Here is an 18,355-nt window from a genome sequence, read left to right on the forward strand (position 1 = left end):
CTGTTATTTCCCCAAGTTAGTTATGTGCAAATGTTTTACTCTCTGCTGTGTTAGAGTCCACAAAGATCAGATTCAAAGTCATGCAGAGGCACACATGTTGTGGAGTATATTGTCAAGTGATTAGCATCAAAGGGGGAATCAATAATGCACAGTACTGGACTTTGCAGTGTGAGTATCCAGCCTCCCATGAGGGGTCTAAGTGTAATTGTACTGCCACTGAAACAACTACATGTGTAATTCATACCTCTTGGTATGTTGTTGCAGTCAGTGTGAGCACTTAGTTCACAGAATGCCCTATTTTGATGTAACTGCACTTTAAAATGTTTCTGCTTCCAAAGTACTGTCCACACAAAGACTTGTACAAGAAAAAGGGTTGCAAGCCTTGGAATATTTGATGTTTTAAGAAAAATGCTCAATGCTCCTAGCATTGAGAGAGTATGTGAGTCATTTGCTTTTTAAATAAAAAAAAAAAAAATTCTGTGCAGGCCAGCCCCAGATAGCAAGGTGGATTTTCATGGGGCTATGGCAAAGCAAAGTTGATCTTTCAGCCCCATGCTAGGTTGCGACTGCTGCATCTAGAGAAAGTGCTGACTATAGCCCCTTAATGTACTATGTGTAGGAACTGCCTTTGTCTCTTTGGGCTGGTTACATGACTAGAATTAAAAGCAAATGAGGCCACTCGCTGTAATCAAGGGAGTCATCCAGCATTTTCCTTTCTCTAGTCCATTCCTTTCTCCCAGTTCTGCTTGTATCTTCCAATGAAAGGCTGTTTAGATTTGCACCTGAGTTGGAGCTTCCTCTTTTACTAGTTGGTTTTTGCACTGTTGTCACAGTCATCTTGTGTTGCCATGACAATGATTACTTTGTCCACATTCCAGCATCATGACAGGTTGGGTAGAAGCAGCAGCCGCTGATGTCACAGAGGGGGAAATGACAGAAATAACCATTTTAAATTATCTAGAAGGCTTAGCTGTATAACAATTCCTGTGAATCATGTAACAGTCACTTTTTCTTCAGGATCCCTGTAAAATAGGGTAGCTATATTATGTGATGGGGTGATCAGGGTGGTATAGAGTGAGGTGAGGCCAAAAATCAGTATACCTGAAGGTGTATACCCAAATCAAGGGCCAAAATCTTTATCTTCTGGTGGAAAAGAACCTGAGTGATTAGAGGGGATCAGAGCCAGCCAGTCATATCCTCTCAAGCTTCTACTTCCCGGTGTTGCTGGAAAGACCTGCCAGCTGCTGTGTCGATAGTGTGAGTACAGTCACTGCACCGGGGAATTTTAGGTGTCATGGCATCAGAGCCAGCTGTGGGCTCAGCTACTCTGGTACAGGTTTCCCTTGCTTTATGTGTGTTCTGAATGTGTCAATTCACTTTTATACGATGACCCTTTTTATACCACAGATTTGTTATATGTGAATCAATGAAGTGCAAGAGAACTTCACTAAAACTTAGCACCTTTCCCCACCTTCTCTTCACACCAACTAAATATTCACCAGCACCCCATGTTTGCTGTTGGTGAGTACCAAAACTGTGTTGTAAAAGTGGTAGAAATGGGCCTGGGGTCAGTACAGGTCTTGGAACGTATCCCTATTTGTTACATTGTAGAATAGGTTCCCTTTATGCCAATTCGAGTTACCTGGCGTTTTCCAGGAACACATGTACAGCATAAAGCGAGGGAAACCTGTATTTCACCGCAAGCTGTGGTTAGTAGCTGATGTGCACTGAGGCTGGGGGAGAGGGGCTCTTTAATTAGAGTGGCTCTTAGGGCTGCTTTAATTAAAGTGCCCTCAGTGTCTCATGTATTCAGCATCCCACACTTCAAAATGGTGGCAGGGGTGTTTAACTAAAGTTTGTTCCACAAGCTTTAGTTAAAGCGCCCCTGCCACCATTTTGAAGCACAGGGATGCTGAATACATGAGACGCAGAGGCTACTGGAATGTGCCAATTAACATGCTAATTATGCACTTAGCATGCTAATTACACACTTTAATTACAGTGCATTTGAGCAGCATCCTCACAAGTCTACAGGCACCTTGATACTTTCCAGAGAGGCCTAACCTTTTCCTCATGTGCCTGGTGAATTGCAAAATGTTTTCCTGCTCCCCTCTGGTGATCAGATTCCCCCTCGAAACATGACCTTTGCTTTCCTTTCTCAGCCTAGCGAAGGGGAAGTTGTTATTGAGACTGCTGTGATGCCCAAGTCAACATAGGGAGATGTGACCCCTCTCCCAAGTGTGGATGATTCAGTCATACCCTTCTATGTCACTACTGCTTGGCACCACACATACCCTATGTGCGAACCAACAGTCTAGTCAAATTGTGAATCCCTGCTCTGACAGGAAGTTACTCAGTCTGGTCTGAGTGCCTGGTGCTCGTACCAATGTTCCCTCTAAGGAGTAGTGGTCCGTGAGCGCGCTGCCTCTGTCCGGCATGGACACTTACCAAAGGGGGCTGGAGGCTGGGGAAACTGCTCTGTTCCACCTCTTCGATTCGGGGAGCGAGGAGGTACGTGGCGTCAGGGCCAGGGAGTGGAGCACTTCCATGGAGCCCACAGAGCAGTTCGCCGGAGCTGGCAGAGCCCATACCAGGCCCCCACCTCTGCCCCCGCCTCACCTTGGAGCTTAGACTTCTAGTTGTGCATGACTGTACATGCATGCACCTTAGAGGGATCTTTGGCTCCTACCAGAAGCCATAGCAGGCAGACACCTGGGCTGGATGAAAGGGGGAGTGAGCCCTGTCACATCTGCTCCCCAGCATTTTGCACTCCAGTATATGCATTTTGCACTCCGTAAAAGTGATGTATATCAGCTGTAGGAAGCCCTCTCCCTTGACGTCACAAAATCATAGAGAGGTAGCGCACTTCCACGGGAGAGTAGCAGTGTTCTCTGGAGTACGAGGAATCAGCAACAAGTGGAAACAGCTAGTAGTACCCACTACGGACCTGCAGGAAAGTCAAGAGCATGATCAGAACTCCTGAACCAATTATCTAGATATTCAAAAACCATGGACTAGATCTTGTATTCACCAGGGAAGGGATTCATTGTCTAGGCATGTTCAGGCAATATATCCAGCCAGATGTTCACCAGAGTATTCTCAGACAATGAATACACTGGAATTACACCTCAGGATGTGGAAAATCCAACTGTAGGAGGAGCCAGTACTTCACAAGATAGGCACTGGGAACTGAATGAGAACAGGGAATCTGTTATCATTAGCATGAATCAGGGAGTTCAGTTTTATTTTTCTCTAGTTTGTGCAAAATGTATCCACCTGAGAATCCAGTGCCAGCAGTATGTGTTTGTCTCTGTATTTGATTCCAAGAAATGTACTGCTCTAACTTGTGTAGAAGACTACTCCTGTGGTTGGTTAGCCCTTGCGACAGGTGAATGAGTACCCAGGGGTGTGTGTTTAATACCCCCTGACATGAATGACTGGTGCCTTCTGGGATGGGGGGAGGTTGGGGGGGCACCAAATGTTGGCAGTAGCATCAGTGGCAAGAGGGGACTGCCTGCAGATGCCAGCAGCAGTGGCGGGACAGGAGTGGGGTGGCAAGTGGTGAGTAAGGGCCACCTGCAGATGCTGGTGGCAGTCAGTGGCAGTGAGCGGGGACCACCTGTAGATGCCTTCGGGGGTGGTGAGCGGTGAGAGGGGACTGCCTGCAGACACCAGTGGCGAGTGGCGACTGCCCACAGAAGCCAGCGTCGGCCAATCTCAGGGGGATCACGTGCCCCCTGAGTTCCTGTGCACCCTCCTGAGCGTTGTCCAGAACAGCATGGCCTGGACTCAGGACATATGCCCTTGTTCTGGAGGTGCTGAAGAAGAGGTTGGACTGTGGGGGATTTTGCCTTCCTCTGTAGCAGGGGGCATAGCCCTCTATGTGGGATCTCTTATATATTAATACCTTTTTACAGAAGTAGGATGTTGGCTTCCATGATCCCTCTACTTAACTTGTGGCAGGTTAGGATGCTATATTTTGTGTTGTGTCAGGGTTGATGGTAATTTTACTGAGACGAGATTATGGATTTGTATAGGACAGCGTGGATAGGGAGGATCCTCCTTCAGGCAGGGGATTGGACTAGCTCAGTGTTTCTCAAACTGGGGGCTGCAACCCAAAAGTGGGTCACAAGAATATATGAAAGAGTCGCAAACAAGCTTTAAAAATGGATTCTTCTTTAAAAGAGAAAAGCATGACAAACTTACAGCCTTCACAGGGCTGCTTCGGGCCTCCCATGCCCCACACCTACCCTCCTACCCCACACATTGCGGGGCTGGGGCAGGTCAAGAGTGAAGGGCAGTGGGTTGGGACCGACCATTGATGTATACAAATGGGTCCTAGTACAAAAAAGGTTGAGAACTGCTGGACTAGATGACCTGTGAAGGTCTCTGTATTAGCCTGCTGCACTGCACGTGGTGGAAACAGAGAAGCATGGCAGTGCATAGTGAGATTAATTAGGACTAGGAAACCTATCTGTTCCCTAAATCTGTAGAGCAGGTGTGTCCTTTGCTCTTTACACAAAGGAAGCCAAATGAAGGAACTGCCTTGGTGTCACACTAAGCTAATAGTTGTGTTTACTGAGCACAATCAAAGGTAAACCTTGGCCCAGACACACCCCTGTGGGTTGGGTTCTGAAAGACTGGAACGTACAGCTGTGTTACTAGAGACCACCCTGTTGCTGTGCGCTACATTTGTGCTTCCCAGCCAATGTCCTAGTCCTGGGAAATCTGGAAATCATAAACCTCACTGGCACATTCTGAGTTTATCTAGACACAGAAAAGTCTGGGGAATGGAAGGCTGGATTTAAAACGAATCGGGTGGGATTATCTACAGTACTTGGGCTACATCACCACTAATTCACCGCACCTCATCCTCTTCAATGAACATGCTCCTGCAAGTATGACAAAGGCCGTTATCTCTGTACAGAAATGGAAGGAAGCAGGATGAATGGCAGGCAAAATGACTTCCCCAAGGTCTGCAGGAAGCCTGGGGCCGAGCACAGAATTCAATCTAGGCCTCCGTCTGGTGCTGTACCCGCACCTCCTTACAGCAGCAGACGTTGTCTTCTGCTGATGCTGCTAAAGGGAGGAAAAGCTGAAAGGGGAATATGCAGCTGTGAACAAAGGCAGCCCCCAGCACAGGCCCTGTGCTGATGCTCTTGAAGTTTTGGTGTTTCCCACCCCTCTTGCCTGCTGCAAAGGCACATCTGGAAGCAGCAAGTGATGCCCCTATTCTGAATGAAAGGTGGGCCACAGGTGGAGCTTGATTTTTTAAATGTTTTTTTTAAAAGAAATTTGTTGCGTTTCCAGCCAAATCAAGTCCAAATAAATCCGTGAGTCAGTCCAGAACCATAAGTGGCCTAACAACCAGCAAACATCCTCTCTCTCCTGCCCCCGCAGCTTCAGGTATTTCTAAAGTCTTTTGGCAGGTATCCTACCTGCAGGCCCAAGTCTGGAGGCTCGGGGCTTGGATGCCCCCAAGTTTCCCCAGCCGTCAGCCACATGGCCGCAGGAGCAAGCTAGGGAGGAGCCTCCCGTTTCCATGCAGCGGGCATTAAGCCCCAGCACCTTGGCGGCTACTAAGCCAAGCCAGAAGAACAGTTATCCCGGAGAGCTTAAGGAAAGCTGCCTTCTTGGACCCAGCCAGGTGGTGGTGTTTCCCCTGCCAGGATTTCAGCGCGGCAGCGGGCAGACACGCGGTGCAAGCCCAAGACGAGGGGCTCCGGCTGGGCCGGGGGTCTCCTCTGCGGGGTTCGAGCATGAGGCGGAGCCGGCGGCCCTCGGGCGCCCGCCACCCGCTCGCTGCAGCGCGGGCCCGAGGCCCCCGGCTGGACGCCGGCGGACTAGGGCCGCCGCGGAGCGGACAGCGCTCCGGGGCGGCGGGACCCGGCGGAGACCTGCAGCTCGGCCGGGGCCGGAGCCTGCCTACCCGCAGCCCCGCCCCGATCCCTCGGGGGGCGCCACCTCCGCTGCCGCAGGCGGGGCCAGAGCTCGGGCAGCGCCGGGAGCGCCGGGGGGAGCGGGGCGGGGCTTTCCAGGCCCCGCCCCCTCCCGCCGCGCAGGCGCAGTTGCTGCCGGAGTCGGCGTCTGAGCTGGGTCTGCGCCCGCCGGGAGCCGCGCCCGGCACAGCCCGCCCGGCCGGGGATGCGCGCGAGGAGGCGGCGGGGCCGCCCCCGCCCGCAGGTGAGAGCCGCGCCGGTGATCGGGGGATCGCGGGTCCCGGCGGTGAAGCGAGGGCTGCGGCCTGAGCCGAGGGAGCGCCAGGGCCTGCGGCCGGGCTGCACCGCAGCGGAGCGCACCGTGTTGAGTGCGGAGGCCCGCGGGAGCGCCCGTGCGGCCCGGGAGCTCTGGAAGAAGCCTCCTCACGGAGCAACACCCGGGCTGAAACCGCTCCCCGGGTCTGGGGCCCGGCAAGGCTGGGGCGTTTCAGCTTCTCCCAGCCGCCCCGAGAGCTCGGGCCCAGGGAGTCGTCCGCCTTGGACGGCCAATTTCCAGGAGCTTAGAGAAAATAGGGAGGTGACGCAGCGCAGCAGTCACGTTTCTATTTTGCGTTTCTGCCTTAGAAAACTGCCGTGAACCGCGGCCCGAAACTTGCCTGGAAATGCATAAGAGCGCACTGTCCGATGCTCTGCCCTCTGCTGCCGAAATCAAGGTGCAGGCCTAAACCTCGTTGTTGTAAAAGGGAGCAACAGGACTGAGGGGGCTAAAAAGCAAACAAACCACTGACTAGTAGCACTGCTTGAGGCACTGTTGCAAGGGGGTGATTTTGGAGCTTGAGTGTGTAGGAGCGTTAGCTGTGAAGGCGGGTTTCTCTTGTGTGTGGACAAGGCCCATTGCAACCTTCCAGACAGGTTTTTCCCTCCTTTCCCCTGTGAGAATTTAGGAGTGAGATTCTGAACAAACTTGTTTGCCAGCAGACAGATCAAGAGAAAGTGTTGTATCAGTCAGGGATGGTTACAGCTCTGATGCCGTGGGAAGAGTTTTTGTCCTCTGACTACAGTTGCCTTGGCAGGCAGGTGGGCAAAGAACACTTGATACATATCAAAAGTGTATTTGCAGCCCAGAAAAGGAAAATCACAGTTGTGTGTCTCACGTAAAACATGTTTGTTTGGATGGGAGTGCATGTCCATGCTGTGCCATTGAATCAGTTCTGAGAAATGGAACGGCTTTTCGGTGCCAGGTAAGTCTGAGTCCGAAAATTTTAGCTATTTGACTTGTGCCAAGGATGTAGCAGGGTGTTAACAGCGTCTTCTATGAAAATAGCATTATAACTGCTTACATTCGTTTAACTATGCTGAGATCTAAAGATTGGTACTTTTTCCATCTTGTATAACTTCACCTTTTCACTTTAGCTGTAGTATGTCTGCGTGACTTTAAAAAAAAAACAAAGTAAATTCTATGCTGCTGATGAGTGACAGTCAAGCAACTCTGGAAAACCTGTAATATGTAGAACTGGTACAGCATAGGTTGCAGAAAAGCAGGCTTTATTTCTCCCTCCCTGATGCATCTTCCCTGGATCTAAAAGGGCCTCTCGCAGGTGGTAGATACTAGTTGTAAAATCCTTCCGCTTCATTCTTCAGAGACAAAGACAAACGTGATGGTTTCTGAGATCTGGGTATCTGTTCACGAGGACCTGGACTAAGCATCTAATTTTTATTTTAATGGGCCTCTAAATATTTGTTCCTTTTTAGTAATTGAAGACTGTGAACCTAGAAGTGAAATAGTTTGAATTTGATATCAGTCTCCTGAGCCATCCAGTCTTTATCTTGACACTAGGTACGTGCAAGACACTGATATATGTGGTTGAAATTCTCTCCTGAACTCCAAGAAAACATCATAAATTCATTAGATGCTGTTTTCAAATGCTTTGCAACTCATTAGGCGCATCTACATGTTGTCCTGCAGTGTCTGCACTTGATCACCAGCTACATTGCCATAGTGGCATGCTCCCTGGGCATAGCGCACTGCTACGGCGACATAGCGACAATATCTACCTGTGTGCCATGTGCACAGTGCAATAACCACCCATACTGCACCATGCTTTAGCACTTGAAAAAGCAAGCACAGCAATGTACAGACACTTCCATTGTGTCTGAAGCTCGCTTTTCCAGGGTATTGGTGTAAACAAATTATAATCTGTTATGCCTTTCACTTATAGCATGCCCTTCCTTCCTTTATGAACAGTATGCCCTAATCATTGGATGGATCTATACCTCCTCTTAATGAGACTGGAAATTTGCCACCTCCAGTTTAGTCCATTAACTCCGTTGAGAGTTTGATTTCTTCAAATCTTTTCTCCTCATTCAGTCTGTAAGAGCTGTAATAACTCACAGACATAAGAACATTCATGTATAACTTAACAAAGTTGTATGAGTATCTGTGTTCTAAAACGTAGAACTCCTGGGTTGTAGTTGCCGGCTAAATTGACGTTCTTTTGAATTAAACCAACACAATGGAATGGGTCCCTTGGAATTAGCATAATCTGCTGTATATAGCAGTATGCTGCAGGCAGTACAGGTTATACTTTTCAGAGTGACTTGATTTTGTGATTTAAATCCACAAGTGGAAAGCTTTTATTTAATGGAATAGTTTATTTAAAGCATCAGTTATATGTCAATCTTTTTCGACCGGAAGGTGCAATCTGGTTGTTATGACCATGAAGACATGCAGATTTAGAACTGGATGAGGCATTTATGCTAGATTTTAAAGCAGTTATGTACCTTAATATATTTTAGCTTTTATTTTACATTTTTACTATGTAAGAAATAGTGATTGATATATTACTTTCCACTAGGTTATTATCTCAAGTTTTTACTCAGGAGTTCTTAAGCAGCTGCACTAGGTTAATTGGCATTTATTGAACATATAAAGTTGCTTATAACATTTATTCATTTTTAAACAAACATGTTTAGAGTACACCAACTTTTATCAAGTCATTTTTCTCATTTACAACTAAATTATTTGTTAATTATAGAATTATCTTTATTTGGTGAACTTTCCTGATTTTTTTTTCAGACTAGCCTAGGAAAAATTTCAAATACGCTTCAGTAAAAATGACTGTCCTTCTATTCCTGTTGAATTTCCATGAGCTGTGGATTCATCCTATTTGTTTTTAAAGATGTTTGAAGATGTTATAATAAGTTTTGACCTTACATATTTCTTAATAAAATCAGATGTCATTTGAAACAGGTTTTAGATTTATAAAAAACCTTAATAACAGCTAAAAAATCCTTTTTATTTTTAAAAAACATCTTTTTTGCCCCATGTTCATATACAGTAATATGGAATGTTGTAAGCATACTTTTAGCATAAATGCTACATAAATTCGCAATAGTTAGGATGGAGCTCAACTGGGGCAGGCAATTATTTTGAGTGGAGGGCCGCTTACCAGATTTTGGCAACCTGTCGAGGGCCTTATGGGTAGCCCTGCCCCTTGACAGGTGCCCCACCCCCTGGTCACCATCTTGTGACTGGAAGTCTCACCCCCTACCCCCTGACCTTTGCCACCAGAAGTCCCTCCCCTTGCCCTGGGAGTACTTCTTTCAGCAAGGGGTTTTGCCATCTCAAAACCAGAAAAATACCAAATTATATTCTAAAAATCGAGCATCTACAACATTCATTAATTTGATTTCAAAAAATATTTGTGTTCTGATTTACATGTGTTTGTGTTGTGTACATAGAGGTGACTGCACAATAATTTAAAATGAAGTCTTACTATTGTATATTGTGGGGGGGGTATAGGTATGTGGGGTGAAGAAGCGTGTGGGTGTGGATATATGGGGTGTAGGTGGGTGAAGCTGGCTGGGGTTTGTATATGGCAGTACAAGGGAAAGTGTGGGTGCTTGTGTATGGTGGGGTGTGCATGTGGGACCCCCCCTATGAACACATGCACGTGCGTGGTCTGTCCCTGTGGCTGCAGGCGCTCATGTGGTCTGCCCCCGTGGCTGCAGGCCAGAGCCACAGCCAGGTGGTGTCCGAGTAGGGCAGGAGCAGGAAATCAGGGAACTGGCTCGGGGTGAGCAGGGCTGGGCCGCTTAAACCTGCAAGCCTGCTGAGGGCTCCCTCTGGGTCCTACTGCCCCAACTTCTGTCTGCTTTGACAGGCAGCTGGGGTGAATAAATATTAACTTACTAAATTTTTTAAGGGCTCCACAGGCCAGATAGAATGGCCTGGAAGGCCGGGTCCAGCCCGCAGCCTGTATTTTGTCTGCTCCTGAGCTAGACTCTTCTCAGTGGTGGCAGATGACAGACCAGTCTCAAGTTGCAGCAAGGGAAGTTTAAGTTAGATATTAGGAACATCTTTCTCACTAGGAGGGTAGTAAAGTGTGAAACAGGCTACCCAGAGAGATGGTGGAATCTCCATCCTTGGAGGCTTTCAAATCCTGGCTAGACAAAGCTTTGGTTGGGATGATCTAGTTGGGGATGGTCCTGCTTTAAGTAGGGGGGTGGACTAGATGACCTCCTGAGGTCCCTTCCAACCCTAACTTTCTGTGATTGTATGATTCTAAGATTGGATAGTCATATATTTTATATTTAACCATTACCAAGTCAGAGGTGACTAAAAATTGTTACTTTTGATCTGTTCTTGGGCAAGTATGAAAAAATACAGATAAACAAGTAACACTGAAATTTTTTAAAGACAAAAGTAAGCATGCAGTTTACCTTCCCAGTTAGCATTGATTGGCCCTCTGTTGGTACTTAGAACAGTGAGGTTTTGGATCAACATGAGAAATAATACTTTCCATTTGCTATCTGTCTTGCTCCATGCAAATCAAGGATGAGGCGTACAGAATAAATTGCAGGATGTAGGAAGGGATTACACATGTTAAGCACAGCCATCTGCTGATTATACACCAAGCCTTTTGCACAATGGCTGTTTTAACCAACTTTGGGTCTTCAACATTGGCCAGGTACAGATGTTCAGTTTCTACTGGGAAAATTGCTGTTCTGGTAGAAACCAAAAGTATACAGACGTTCAGACTTTTTCTTCTGGAGCAAAAATGGCCACTTCAGGAGGAAAAATAGGCCAGCAACAACCATGGTTAAATCACTCTCAGGAGTGTTTCTTTCAGGAGAGTGAACATTTACATGCTTTCCCCCAGCTTATCTGCTTGTCTTCCCAAGACTGGGGTCATTTGAGTCTTAAGAAGGTGTGGGGGGACAGCTTCTCCGCTCCCCCCAAACTGGGAGGAGTGGGGAGCAGCAGCCACTGCTCCTTTCCTCTTCCCTAAACTAGGCATTCCACAGGATCTGGAAAAATCTTCCTGACCTGTTTCCTGCCAGCTCCCCCTTGCTGCCTTGCCACCAAGCTAAGTGGCAGAGTGGCAAGGGGAAGCTGGGACAGGGGGGCTTTCCCCAACCCTGCTCATGGAGATCTGCTTTTAAACTGCTGCTCTGCCACTGAGCTCTTCGGGCAGGGGGAGGAATGGGGGCAAGGGGAAGCTGAAGAGCCTGTGAACTGAACATGTGGGGTGGTTATAGACGTGCTTTGGGGGTGGGGGGTGCATTAATTAACGCGGCTTCAAGAGCCGCTTTAATTAAAGCGTTCGGAGCATCATGTGCATCAGCATCCTCATGCTGAAAAATGGAGGTGGGGGCGCTCTAACTAAAGCAAGCTTTAGTTATTGCACCCCTGCTGCCATTTTTCAGCACAGGGATGCTGATAACACTTGATGCTGGAGTCTGCTGGAGCACAGTAATTACCATGCTCCAGCAGAATTGATTAATTGAGTCTGTTTTGATACACTATAATTGCAGCGCATTGGAACAACCTCCCTGTATGTGTATAGGCACTCATAGAGGCTTTCCCCAACCCAGCTTCTGGCCTTTCCCTCCAGCTGACCTGGGGTACTGTGGGATGTGTCAGGCTGCTGTGCCACAGGCTCCCAAGCTTTGCCTCACACTGCCAGAACCTTTCCAGGTTGACTGAGTGTTCCCTCCTCTCTTTGCACTTCTGGGTCAGCCGGCGGGAGGACAAGTAGCAGGGGCTATTCTCTTGTGGGGCAGAATGCCCACTTCCTGCCAATCAGCTGACTGGTGGGATGGGAAGTGGGTGCATACTCCTGAGGCAGGAACCCTCCCAGGACTGCCTGTGGAAGCTGCTGCCATCTGTCATTTGACTGATTGCCCCTTCCTGGGTAGGGGAGAGGGCAAGCTGTCAATTCGTGGATACTTCTAAGGTCAGGAGTGGTCTAGGGAGGAGCCCTCTAGTTCCTGGCCCCCTCTGTCTTCTCTTTTCCAGCTGACCTGGAGTACTGCAGGATGGATGAAGCAGCTTGCCTGAGTAAGTTCTCCAGCCATGGGGCTGGAGGAATATCAGTACGGTCTAGCTCCCAGGCTGTTTTTGTACAGGAAGAAATCTCTTTAGGTAGAAATGAACATGTGTACACAGCCATTAGGTAGAAATGAACATGCCATTAGGTAGAAATGAACATGTGTACACAGCCATTATCGGCATATTGTAGGTCACTGAAATATAAATTTTTTAAAGAAGCCTAATCACTTTCTATGAGGTTTTGGAAAGTAACTTAACCCCCCCCCCCCCCCCCCCCCCCCGGCTCTTGGGCTAAAAAGTCAAACTAGTGATTAATAGAAGGGGAAAATATCTTTCTTAACGATGACCTGTAATTTTTTAAGGGGCAGTGGCATACCAGTGTAAGTACACTAAATAAGGTTGATGTGCTGAACGTCTCAAATTACAGCTGGAAATACTGCTGTATGGTACAAAAAGGGAAATGGAACAATGACTTTGGATCTCTCAAAATCACCTAGGCTGTTGCGTATTTAGCTGAGTTTAGCATGTACAAAGGAAAGACATGGTCTGAGCAGAGGACAGGGAACTAGATTCTGACTCACTACTTGTCCCTCCCTTAGCTCTTCTAGCATTGTACACTGCAGTACCACTTGTCTCGGAGCTGTGGGCTTGTTAATTTTTTAAAAGCTCTAAGTGTTATGCTTAGCATTACAGCTACTATATAACTGTTTGGGGAGAGCAGAGGGCAAGCAGCATTTATGAGTATACACAACTTATATGAATATTTTACTTGCTATAGCAGTCTTTATACTAGTAACTTCAGACTTCGTAAAGGGACATCCTTTTCCCCCACTTTTGTATTCGGCAGCAGTGTGTGTAGTTAGGTCCCTTTTTGCATGTTTGGGTCTATAACTGTGTTGTTTTAGGGCTTATGACAAATCTGTGCTTGGATTTGAGTAGAAGACTATAAACAGAGTTTTAAGGCCAATCATTGCCTACCTAGGGTCTAAATGAGACAACTGTAGCAAGGTTGTGTCTGTCGTCATCGTCCCGTCCCGTCCCGTTGTCTCCTTCCCCCCCCCCCCGGAAAACAAAGTAGAGACTAGAATACTCCTGCTCAGTTAGGGAATGCAGGCCTAGCTCACAAAGTAAACCTAAGAACCCCCCCACCAGGCTTCTCTGATACCAGACAGACTGGTACCTAGCAATCTCCTGTGAGTTACTGGCCTAAGTTACATATTCCTTCAGGGTGTTTAATATGCAAACTCCATTCTGCCTCTGAGATTCTCTCAGCTGAGCTGGCTCTACCTCAGGGGTGTGCAAGTATTTGGGCTGGAGGGCCACTTAAGGAGTTTGGGTGAGTTGTTGCTTCTCCATTTCCATCATCCCCAGGGGTGGCGGGAGTGGCTGCATGCACCATGGCCTGGGCTGCCCTCCATGCTTGGGCCAGGTCAGGCTGAGGGACCTGCTGTGGACTGTATTTTGCCTGCCCCTGCTCTACCCACTTAGACCCCTCTTGGGGTTGAGGTGGGATTGGACTCATTAACACTTTTGTAGTCAGTGTGGGAACTATAATTTGTCAGGGAGATTCTAGGATCAGTATAATTCCTGTAAATATTCTCTTCTGAGTTTTTAAAAAATAACTAGCTTAAGTTGCTTGCATAAAATGCATTTCTGCAACTGCTGCAGTCTTCAGGATATAACACTTCTAATTTGCAATTGCAGAATTGCTGTCAGTGCTTTCTCTTCACTGATGTAGCTGCCTTTCTGCTGTAACTGGGAACTGAACATTTAGAGCAGTGGGGTCCAACCTTGTAGGCAGGCAGGCAGGCAGGCCTTGCATCTTACAGTGCCACTCTGATCCCTTTCCTATACCTGATCTGCTGCCCTGCTTTCTGCTCCCAGCCCTTTCTGCAGCAGTGCTCCCTGCTCCCTCCCTGATCTGCTACATGCCACATAGAGGCTGCCCATGTCACCTTTAGCATGCCTGCTGCAAGTGGGCCACCCTTGGTGTGGAACTTCATCAGCTTTGTAATATTTAGGTTTCTGCAGTTTTAAACTTTTTAAAGGTGAACTAAGATCTTTTAACCTGGTTAAATTTGCATGAGGTAAGCCACAGCATTTCACAAACTAATCCCTGATTTAAACCCAAGGAGTTGTGGTTGAGCTATAGCATATCTTTTCAGAGTGATGTCCAGTATTGGTTTAAATTTTCCGTCCCCTGCATCCCTCAGTAGGCTATACTTACTGAGTTGAGTATGAGTAGCTCTCCCACTGCCCACTTGGAAACAGTGTTCAGCTGAGAGCAGACAAACCGAGACATCCCAAATTAAATGGAAATCAGGGCTGTAGAATGGGAGAAGGAACTGGAAGAATTAATGGAGGTTATTTTAAGCTCCTAGGATTGGAAGCAGCAGCATGGTGCGCTTGTTTGTCACTGGAGTTTGCAGGGGACAGGTATGCTGAAGGCTGCTGTTTTTCTTTCTCCATTAGGCTAATAGACTGTAACTGTTCTCTGTTCAGATGTGAGATACTTTCATGACTCTGCATCTTCATCACATGAAGTTTGGCTTGCAATAAGAGTCAGCATCCTAAGATTCATAGATTGTAAGGCTGGAAGGGACCTTGGAAGATCATCGGGTCCAGTCCCCTGCACCAGGCAGGAAAGACCCCAGCAGGAAAGACTATCCAGTCTCCTTTTGAAGATTTCCAGGGTAGGCGATTGCACCACCTCTGGAAGGAGCCTATTCCACAGTCTGGACACCCTAACCATGAAGATGTTTTTCCTAATGTTGATCCTGAAATGGTCTTCCAGAAGTTTGTGGCCATTACTCCTGGTTCTTCCCAAGGGAGTCCTGGCGAACAGTTGTTCATGGAGCCCCTGATATACTCCCCTGACCTAGTGGTAAACTGCTAACAAGTCCCCTCTCAGCCTTCTCTTTTTCAGGCTGAAGAGTCCCAGGTCCCTCAGTCTTTCCTCGTATGGCTTGCTCTGCAAGCCTCTAATCATACAGATGGCCCTTCTCTGAACTTTCAAGTTGTACCATGTCCTTGTTAAAGAGCAGCACCCAGAACTGGACTCAGTGCTCCAGTTGGGATCTCACTAGTGCCAAGTAGAGTGGAAGAATCACCTCCCTGGTTTTGCTGGAGATGCATCAATTGATGCATGCCAGAGTATTATTTGCCCTGCTGGCAAAAGAGTCACATTGCAGACTCGTATTCATGCTGTGGTCTATTATTACCCCCAGGTCTCTTTCATTCGTAGCGCTGGTCAGGTTGGCGTTGCCAAGCCTGTAGGCGTGCAGGGGATGTTTGCCCCCAGGTGCAGCGCTTTACATTTCTCGACGTTGAAGTTCATCTGGTTCTGACTTGCCCAACTTGCTAACCTGTCTAGATCCACCTGTATCTGTAACCTATCTTCAAGCATGACCACGCTGCCCCATAACTTTGTATCATTTGTGAACTTGGCCAGTGAGCTCTTCACCCCCTCATACAGATCACAGATGAAGATGTTGAAAAATACAGGACCAAGCACCGACCCCTGCTGGACACCACTGTCCACTTCTCACCAAGACAACTCGGATCTGTTCATTAGGACTTGCTGGGTCCTACCCTGCAGCCAGCTTCGTACCCACCTAACCGTATCACAGTTTCAAGCTGCTCTTTTTTGGAGCTGATGTCGGCCTCCAAGTAGATGTATTGCTCCTTGACAGACAGAGCTACACCTCCACCTTTCTTCCCTACCTGGTCCCTCCTATGCAGGGTAGCCCTCCATGGCTACGTTCCAATCATGTGAGGAGTCCCACCAGGTCTCTGTAATCCCTACTAGGGCGTACTGCCCATCAGAGAGCAGGAGGGCTAGCTCCTCCTGCTTGTTCCCCATGCTCCTGGCATTAGCATACAGGCACCTGAGTCTTCCTGTTGAAACCTTCAGTTCCTTGTCATGCTGAAGGAGAGTTATTCCCTCACCTCTCTCAGGATTGGCTCTCCTAATGTCCCTATATATGGAGCTTTCTTGTACGTTGGTCCATGGGTAAGCTCTAGTTAGTGTTTCCCTGTCTCCTAGCGAACTTAGTTTAAAACCCTATTTAGAAGATCGGCCATCCTGGCCAAGGACAGGGACTTACCTCTCTGTGTGAGGTGGATGCCATCCCTTCCCAGGAGTCCTCTGTCCCTGAAGTGTGCTCTGTGGTCAAGGAAGCCGAAGCCCTCTCTGACTTCACTGTCGGAGTCATTGGTTGACTTCCTCGATGCAGCCTTCCCTCCTAAGACCATGGCCTGCAACTGAGAGCACAGAAGAAATGACTACCTGGGCCCCGATCCTTTGAGCGCAGCCCCCAGAGCTCTGTAGTCGCTCATGATGTGGCCTGTGTTGCTTCTGGCCATGTCATTCGTTCCCACATGGATGAGGAGCATAGGGTAGTAATTGGAGGGCTGGACTAGCCTGGGGATCCTTGCCACAATGTCTCTGATGCAGGCCTCAGGGAGGCAGCAGACCTCCTGAGCTAGGGGGTCCGGATGGCAGAGGGGGCCCTCTAAGATTGCTTGGACATGTGAATTAGTAAGACGGGAATCTTTTCACATCTGGGGTCTGGTGTTTGCCCTGTTTTGTTTTAGGGTGAAATTTAAGGTTTTGGTTTCCTCCGTGCAATTTTACTGGTTCAAGTTCCCTCTCTCTTACTGAAACCACTGTAGCAGCTGATGGCCTACAGAGCATTTCAGGGAGGGGAACTCACTTTACTGTTTTGCTCTGGACAAGCTTAATGCTGACCTTCTAGGTATGGCAAAAAGTTGAACTGTCTCCCCGACATACTTTCCCCTCCCAGGCTTCCGAGAAGGAGGGTTGTTGAAGAAAATTTAAGGAGCTATCAGTTGCTTGAAACAGTTGACCAGAACTTAAATAGACCAAAGTAATTGTTTTTAATATATTTTAACAGCTTAAATACAAATAATGCTCAGCACTTCCTGGGACCATAGTTGTTATAAAGAAAGAAGTAAAGAGCCCTGCACTAGTTAACATGGCCAGAAGAGTCCATAGATAAAGAATAGGTTTACAGGTAGATTGGTGGTTTGTTGTCCCCTGTTCAATCTTGTGTTACTCTAAGTATGTTAAAGGCATAGCTGGGTAGCTGTGTGATGCTTGGGGTAGCGCTGGCTGCTGTGGGGATGATTGCTACAGCGCAGTCAGCTGTGATTGCAGCTGTTTTTGTGCATCCATGCCCCAAAAGCAGTTCCCAAGACTGTTGCCCCTCTCCCCCCCCTTTAGTTATACTACTGAAGCATATATAGTCATGCCTGCTCTGTTCAGAGACTCGTTTTCCCTTTTCAAGTCTCTCACAGCAGAGAAGAGAGGGACATTTAAAAGGAAAATGTGGTTGAGAAATTGCAGAAATGAGTAGTTACAAAACAGATTGCAAGTCCTCATGTCTGGGGTGCGTGTCACAGGGGCTCCTGCAGTACAGAAAATAAATAGCAACTATCAGAGATTATACTCCTGTTGATGAAAGGTTTGGTCTGCTTGTCATTATAACCTACCTCATGTGACAGCTATTCACAGTTAATTATAGTTGATAAAGTTTGCTTCCCAAGGCAGAATGGATGGCCCTGTTATAAAATGTCTAAGGTGGAGCAAGTCCAAAATTTTGGTTAAATACGTTTGTGCCCAAGAGGCTGGTTATTGGATGCACCTCATAGTTAAGCCTTTCTGTTGCATTGTCTCAAGGGTTTTGTGCCAAATCCTTCTGCATCCCCTTGCTCCTGGTCTATCCATAGTTGTTTTTTATTTTTATTTTTTATTTTAAGTCTTTTAGGTGTATTAGCTGCTTGAACACTTACATAAGTGCATTTAAAAAGTCCAGATAAATGTGTTGCTTAACTTGAGGAAAAAACAAAATTGCAAATCACCTTTCAAGAATAACCCAAGACATTTATTTGCACTTAGCTTGGTGCCTAAAAAAAATAAAAAATTAGATATGCAAGTTAACTGGAACCTCTGTTTGCTTGCATATGTGACTTTTGCTAGTCAGATGAGACTTGCCGACAGATAAATTCATGTTTTGATTTAGCTGTGGTTGCACTTTGATTCTGGCAAACCTTGGCCACA

At 47.4% G+C, this 18,355-nt stretch overlaps 1 protein-coding gene and 1 long non-coding RNA gene across 3 annotated transcripts in view; one reads left to right on the forward strand and one right to left on the reverse strand.

Annotated features, from left to right (window-relative positions):
* Positions 1-10: 10 nt before the first annotated feature.
* On the reverse strand, positions 11-5,902 carry LOC109283541 (uncharacterized). Its single transcript, XR_002090740.2, has 3 exons — positions 5,439-5,902; positions 2,449-2,947; positions 11-910 (listed from the first exon to the last, which is right to left on the reverse strand). It is a non-coding gene; the product is annotated as an uncharacterized LOC109283541 (long non-coding RNA).
* Positions 5,903-6,056: 154 nt separating this feature from the next.
* GFOD2 (Gfo/Idh/MocA-like oxidoreductase domain containing 2) overlaps positions 6,057-18,355 on the forward strand; it is a 71,915-nt gene continuing 59,616 nt past the window's right edge. For both annotated transcript variants that reach the window (XM_019488980.2, XM_059713635.1), the window contains exon 1: positions 6,057-6,183. The gene's annotated coding sequence lies outside the window, so the exon portion shown is untranslated. The remainder of the gene's footprint in view (positions 6,184-18,355) is intronic.

Source organism: Alligator mississippiensis, chromosome 10 (genome assembly GCF_030867095.1).
Source record: "Alligator mississippiensis isolate rAllMis1 chromosome 10, rAllMis1, whole genome shotgun sequence".
NCBI classification, from domain to species: Eukaryota; Metazoa; Chordata; order Crocodylia; family Alligatoridae; genus Alligator; species Alligator mississippiensis.